At 46.3% G+C, this 6,924-nt stretch overlaps 1 long non-coding RNA gene across 1 annotated transcript in view; it reads left to right on the top strand.

The window, feature by feature from the left end:
* Positions 1-2,723: 2,723 nt before the first annotated feature.
* The window catches only part of LOC146892123 (uncharacterized), a 29,278-nt gene continuing 25,077 nt past the window's right edge, over positions 2,724-6,924 (top strand). Inside the window, exon 1 of the long non-coding RNA XR_015005246.2 lies at positions 2,724-2,845. This is a non-coding gene — a long non-coding RNA (uncharacterized LOC146892123). The remainder of the gene's footprint in view (positions 2,846-6,924) is intronic.

The following is a 6,924-nucleotide window of genomic DNA, read 5'->3' as shown; positions in this document are numbered from 1 at the left end:
AGGTGTGGCTGTGGCTCGCTTTGACCAATGGAACATGCTGCTTCCCAGAGTTGAATCTGCTCATCCATATGGACATGTCTCCAGTCTCCTGTCCCTGCTTCATCCTCTATGGGGATGTGTCATGGCAGAGCAGTTACTGCTTACTTTTTGAGCCATCCCAGAGGATGTTGCCCTGCAGCGTGGTTTTTGCCTCTCAGAGTCATTTCATGTCGCTAAGACCTGGGATTATCTGCTTCTATAACTCAATGCATCCTGTGTTGACTGACAAGAACCACATCCATGTGAGTATATGGTGTGAAATCATTAGTTATCAGTGGGGCATCTTATGCCCCAGAAAGAATGCAGGCTTTGTGGGTAGACTGGGATTTTTCCCTGGCCTTGTTGCTTGTTAGCCTCATGGCCTTCAGGACCCAATCCCCTTGTTTGTGGGGTGGGGAAGCCACGGTCAGAAGTGACAGCTTCTCTAGGCTGAAACCTGTAGGAGGTGTGGGACACAGCACCTACCGTGTGTGCAGGGTATGGACATCAATACTCAAGGGGAGGCAGGCAAGCACCTGCAGGACAAGCTGCAGTAAGGGAGTGCTGTGTCCTCCTATAGGCTCCTAGACCAGGCCCCGAAGAAAACAGATGCATGCACACTCTGTCAGTGGTTAGCGCTCCTGTGGCAGAAGGGCTGGGGAGAAGGGCTGAATTTCTGCAGGGCTGGTAGTCCCATGGGGCTGTGCAGATACGCAGAGGGAGCAGTCGTAGGAGGGTGGGGATGACCAGGCAGCCTCATGCTGAGTGTACGCCTTGGTGGCTATTCTTCAGGTAGAATAGGGAAGACTTTCAACCAGAACAAAGAAATATATAAAGGCGCAAAGGCGTGCAGCAGCCGATGAGATGCAGGCACAGGTGGAGACCTGGGGCATCTGAAATTGAGGAGCGCCATGGGGGGCCGGTTACGAGGGCTGGAGTGTTAGGATGAGGTCAGCTGAGTATGACAGCTTTTGGATTTCAGAGCAAGCAAAAGCACAGAGACTCACAAAAGGTCACTTTGGTGTCACTTTGAGGACTGCTGTGATTTATTCAGTTATTTAACTTTATTTTACATTTACTTGGGGACGCACACACATGTATGTGTAGATCAGAGCACAACTCCTGAGACATAGTTATGTCCACCCAGGCCATCTTGCTGGCGGTCATTACTGCTGTGTACCACATCACGCCAACACTCAAGAGCAAGGGCTAATCGTCATGTGATGTTTACGGTTTCAGTGGGCCACGAGCTAAGCAAGGGCACGGTGAAGACAGTTTATCTTTGTATTAAATGCTCATTACTCACAGGTGTGGTGCATGATGGGTCTTTAGATACTCGACCAGTAGGCTGGAGCGCAGACAAATTGTCAGGGTTCTCAAGCGGTGGCCTAGCTGGACATCGTCCAGCAGTTGAAATCACCTTGTTGTGACCCAGTCTTTGAAGCTGTGCAGCACAGTCTCCATCCAGTCTGTTGATTGCACACATGTGACAAAGACCCCCACCTCCTCAAGGGAGCAGAGTCCCAGTCCCAATATAGAAGAGCTTGCTAGGTGGATTCATTTTCAGATGACTTTGGAAAAGCCATAGAGTCATAAAGCCTCCCTGGCACCCTGGCAATCACTGTATGCAAGTTGCTTTGTGCTCAGGAACCCTCAGTGCTCCAGCTGCACAGTGCTGTGCACACACAGTGTGTGCTCACACGCCTCCATACTGACCTGAAGCAAGGATAGTTCGCAGTGCAGACAGATACCGGCTGTCTTCGGCCCTAGCTCTAGGTCCCCAAGGGTGACCCAGAGCATGGAGATAGTATGGGTCTACTGGAAGCTGTCCTGCAGGAAACCTTTTGGAACACTCTCCTTAGAATGCTGGATGTCAAATCAGAGAGTGTCTCAGCAACTCGTCCATCTTCATGATTTTCCAGTGTTAAAGAACAGATCACAGTTTCCCCCAGCACGGCTCGTGTGAAAACTCCAATAAAATGCCCTGCTAGCCAGAGCCGCCAGTGCTCACAGAAGTGCATGTAGCCATTTCTTCAGTTTGCTGTAACTGTGAAGCTTTGAAACAAGAAAGTAGGGGTGGGGTGGGTCAGAGGGTCAGGGGTTAGGCTGGGCTGTTGGGCTGTTTGTGGTACCTTTTCCATCAGATGCACTAATCTTGGCTAACTCCTGATCTGCTTTGCATTGCTGTCCACAGAGGAGCTACAGGCAGTATTTCACAAGCAAGCAGAGTTCCCAGTTATTGGCTGATGTAGACTAAACTTGAACCCATAGAAAACCTCAACAGTGCCTTTTAGCAGCAGTCCATTTAGAGGTCTGGATGCAAGATTCTTACACCAAAGACGCTGCCCTTAGAAACATTCCTAACTCAGGAGGGAGGCTGCACAGCAATTTTTCTGCCCTGCCCTGTCTCCTCCAGCGTTCTAGACATCTTTGGGCAGAGAAGGGCTTGAGGAACATAGTGCATATTCATCTTGGTCCCGGGAAGCAGGCAGTGATTTGGTTTAGCTAATGTGTGTAGAAGTTTAAGGTATCAAGCAAAACAGCACAGATTGTGGCATAGGTATGAAAACCAAAATGGTTGGTGGTTTGCAGTGTTCAGTCCTGTGGGTGTGCTTGACATTTTATTGTGCATGCCCTTTAACACAGGGGGAAAACCACCTACTAATGCAAGAATTCTTTGGTTGTACCTTCAGGTCCTCCATGACTTAGTCATCACTTGTGAAATAGCTTGCTACAGGAGCAGGCCTTGCAGCAGCTGACAGGTGGGATTCGTGTTCAGGCATAAACTGGTCAGGGTGGAGACCAGAGGAATTCACAAGGAACCTTGGTAAGTCGAATACCAACACAGGCTTTTTTCTTCCTACGGTGTTTTCTCTTTTCTCTCCTGGAAGAGACATTTAGCCCACCTTTTGAATGGACATATATTTAGTACTACTCCATAGAAACACTTCTCTCTTTTTAAAAAAATGCATTGAACTTGTAAGCAAATGCTTGGCTTAAATGAGGCTGGTGGGAAACTTCCCAGTAAATGAATCCAGATTGAAGTACAGGGAGGGTTCCCGATGCCTCCCAGTTTAGTCACTGTTGGCAGGGGGAATTATCCTACAGGCATCTAGATATTTTGGGAAGAATGAAATCTTAAGCATTTTTTTAAAAAGCTGTTCTGAGGTCTGGCAGAACCCCAGACGTGTTTGCTGTTTTCAGTTTAACTTTTGCTGAACATCTTTCTATTAACTTAGGAATCTTAGCGCAGTTCAAGGGCGGCTGCCCCCACACAATGTGGTTCTGATTATTTGCATATAATCCAGCAAAGTAGCTTTGGGAGGAATTATTTATTTATTTTTTCATCTCTTTAATTCTCATTAAATCTCCATGATCTCCCCTCCACCCCATTTCCTTTCTCTGGCTTTAGTTTGCTGAATGACCTTTTTGTGAACAATAAAATATTTGCATTTGGAAGGTTCAGATTTTGTCAGACTACCCAGATTCTTCAGTCGGACATGATGTATCTCCCCTGAGGAATGAAAGTTGGGGTTGTATGGAAGCCGGGTTGGGGCTTGGAACTCTCACTACCTCTTTTATTTCTCGAATCCCTTTGGTTGGCAATTCTTCAAGCTAATAGGGTTAGTGAACATGTGGCCACTTGAGGACAAGAGCAAAGAAGAGGTCTCTACTCTTCTTAACCCGCGCTGTGTTTCCCAGCAGCCGCCTCAGGGATACTCCTGAGAACGGCTCCTTTAAGGGGAAAAGCAACTCCAGGGTAACCTATTGGAGGAATTTGAAATATGTTTCACGAGCCAAGAACGGTTGAGAGGGCAAGGGAGTGTTTGCAAGGCCTCGGCTGCGTGCGTGCGTGCGTGCGTGCGTGCGTGCGTGCATGCGTGCCTGCATGCGTGCATGAAGAGCTGGGTGGTGGCCTTGTGCGTCTTTTTAATTCTTCTAAATGTCCCTCGACTCTTGCTTGCCTAAAGCGCAGTTGCCCTGTTTGTCTATATTTTACAACAACAACAACTTGCCAAGGACAGCCCGGCTCCCAGACTGCTGGGCTGGGGGCGGCCCCCACTGCTTTCCACAGCGGGGAACCAGTGGGAGGACAGCTGGTAGCCGAGGAATCCAGGAATCAGGCAGGTCCGGAGGCCTGTGGAGTTGCCAACCTGGCAGCCCTGTCTGATTGCACAGGGTTCCAACGTTTTCAGCTGCCCCCATCGACCAGTCTAGTGCTCACACAACACTAGCTAATTTACGTGGTCGTCTGCATGGAGAGTCCATAGCGGACTAAAAAGCCAAGAATACGGGGATCCAGTGCTCAAAACCTGTGTGTTAAAAACAGGTCTATTTTCCTCACCTATGGAACGTATCTGCCCTGAAAACACCTCCAAGTCGAGGTCTTGCATCATGACCGGCTCCATTTGCGTGCCCTTTCTAGCTTTAATTTATGATATGCTCTGCCCAGGGCTTAAGCTGTATTTCCTTTTTAGCAACGCAGTTTTTACTTCAACTTTATAAAGTATTTAATAACTTGTTTGGCTTCCAGGATCACTGCTTGGGGTAGATTGGAAGGTCAGGAAAGCAAGGGAAATACAGTTACATGAAATACAACTCAGGAATGAGATCTGGTTTTGCAAAGTGACAGTCCCGTAGAGATGAATCTCATACATACTAAGAGTCGACCACTTAAAGTAGACCTTTCAGTTTTGGTGATCTGTTCACAAGGTTGGGCAGACATCACTGTAGTCCAGTTCTGAATATTTTATCACCTTAAAAGAAACCCTTTCTCTCCGCCCCTGTCAACTACTAATCTATTGCCACGGACAGCTCATATAGAATTATAGAATGCATGGCCATTTGTGACCAGTCCGCTGGTGTATGAACCAACACTTTATTCCTTTTGCCAAATGGTGTTCAACTGTATGGTACACTGCATTTGCTAAGTGATTAGTTGTTGGATATGCAGGGCCTTGTGCAAGTGCTTGTGCGAACACATGTTCTAACACACCCTGAGGAGTGGCATTGCTTGGTCATATGGTCATTTTTAATAACTGTCTGATTTCCAAAAGTGTTGTGTAAATGTTATAGTCTCTGAAGACAGGGAACAGGGGCTCTAATCTCTCTCCACGCTTACAGGCCCTTGTGTTTCTTATTTTTACCATGGAGTGAGCGTGAGCTGGTGCCGCTGTGGTTTGGTTTGTATCTTTCTGTGACTGACAGTATTGAGCATATTTTTGGGGATGTATAAGGCTATCTGTATGTCTTTAGAGAAGTAGTCATTCAGCTCCTTTACCCATTTTAAAGCTGGCTTACCAGGTGTGGTGGGGCTTTAATTGCAGGACGCTGGAGGCAGAGGCAAGTGGATCTTTGTAAGTGAGGTCAAGGCCAGTCTGGTTTTATACAGTGAGTATAAGCCAACCAGAGCTACGCGGTGAGATTAAACAAGCAAACAAGCACACAAACAACAACCCCAAACCCTGCCCCACCCTGCTGTTTGTCTTTATATTGCCGAGTTGAGTTGTTTATATTACTGAGTTATGTAAGCTGCTTATATGTTTCAGAACTAAGTCCTTTATATATGATTTGCAAATATTTTGTCTTGTGGGTTCTCAGTGAAATCCTTTGAAACACAAATACTTTTCATATCAGCGAATTCTAGTTTATCTATGTTTATCTGTTACTTATGCTTTAAGTAGCAAATCTGAGAAACTCAGACCGTGACTCTTTACTTTGCTGTCTGCTCAAGGTTTTGCAGTTTGCTTTTGTTTGTTTGAGGCAGGTTTTCTCTGTTGTAGCCTTGGCAGTCCTAGAACTCATTCTGTAGACCAGGCTAGCCTCGAACTCACAGAGATCCTCCTGTCTCTGCCTCCTGAGTGCTGGGACTATAGGTGTGCACTACCTGGCTGGTTTTGTAGTGTCACATCTTATTTTGGGTCTTGGATAGTTTGAGTTAACTTCTGTGTAAGCTCTGAAGGGAGTGTTCAGATGTTTGGAACATATGGTCTCAGGGTTTTCCACTGAGAGTCTGTTCTTCTGCACTCTTGTTGGTTCACAGAGTCTGGGTCTGTTCCATCCACCGACACATCTGTCTCCACATCAGCACCACCCAGTCTTTGTTTTGAACACTTATTTGCTTTAATTTTATGTGTTGAAGTGTTTGCCTGTATGAATGTTTGTGTGACATGTGGGAGCAGTACCTGCAAAGGGCAGAAGAGGGCACTAGATGCTCTATGGATGGTTGTGAGCTGCAATTTGGGTCCTCGGAACAAAATCCCAGTCCTCTGTGAGAACAGTCGGTGCTCTTACCCACTGAACCTCCTCTTCATTCTTTAGTACCACCCAGTCCTTGTTACTGTAGCTGAGTAGAACTTTTTGAAGTTGAAATCTGTGATCCCTCGGATTTATGAACTTTTTTGACAACAGTTTAAATTCATCTGAATCTGTTACATGCTATCAATTTGGGGAACATCTTGCCAATGTCCTCAAATAAGAAAGCTGAAATTTTGATAATGAAGAGCAACTTGTTTGAAAATAATGCTAATCTAGAGGAGAGGGCTCCTGGTTCAACCCTGGCTTTTGTATTCCCTTAATACATTGATACCATGAGGGAACGGAGAGATGGTGTAGGGGTTTAGAGCATGGGCTGCGCTGGCAGAGGACCAGGGTTTGGTTTCTAACATCCACATATGTAGCTCAGAATCTCTGGAATTCTAGATTTAGATATTTTGATTCTCTCTTCTGGCCTCCGTGGGCACCAGGCACATATGCAGAACACACACATATGTGCAGGCAAGCATTCATGTACATGAAATAAAAATAACATAAAACAAAGATGCCATGATTGTGGAAGGAATATAGCAAATTAGGAAGTATAAACTGTGAAGTGTGTTACATGGGGAATCTCCCCCCTCAGCCATC

Source organism: Myodes glareolus, chromosome 14, assembly GCF_982192425.1.
Source record: "Myodes glareolus chromosome 14, mMyoGla1.1, whole genome shotgun sequence".
In the NCBI taxonomy this organism is placed as follows: Eukaryota; Metazoa; Chordata; class Mammalia; order Rodentia; family Cricetidae; genus Myodes; species Myodes glareolus.
Note: the sequence above shows the minus strand (reverse complement) of the source record. Positions and strands in the feature narration are given on the sequence as shown.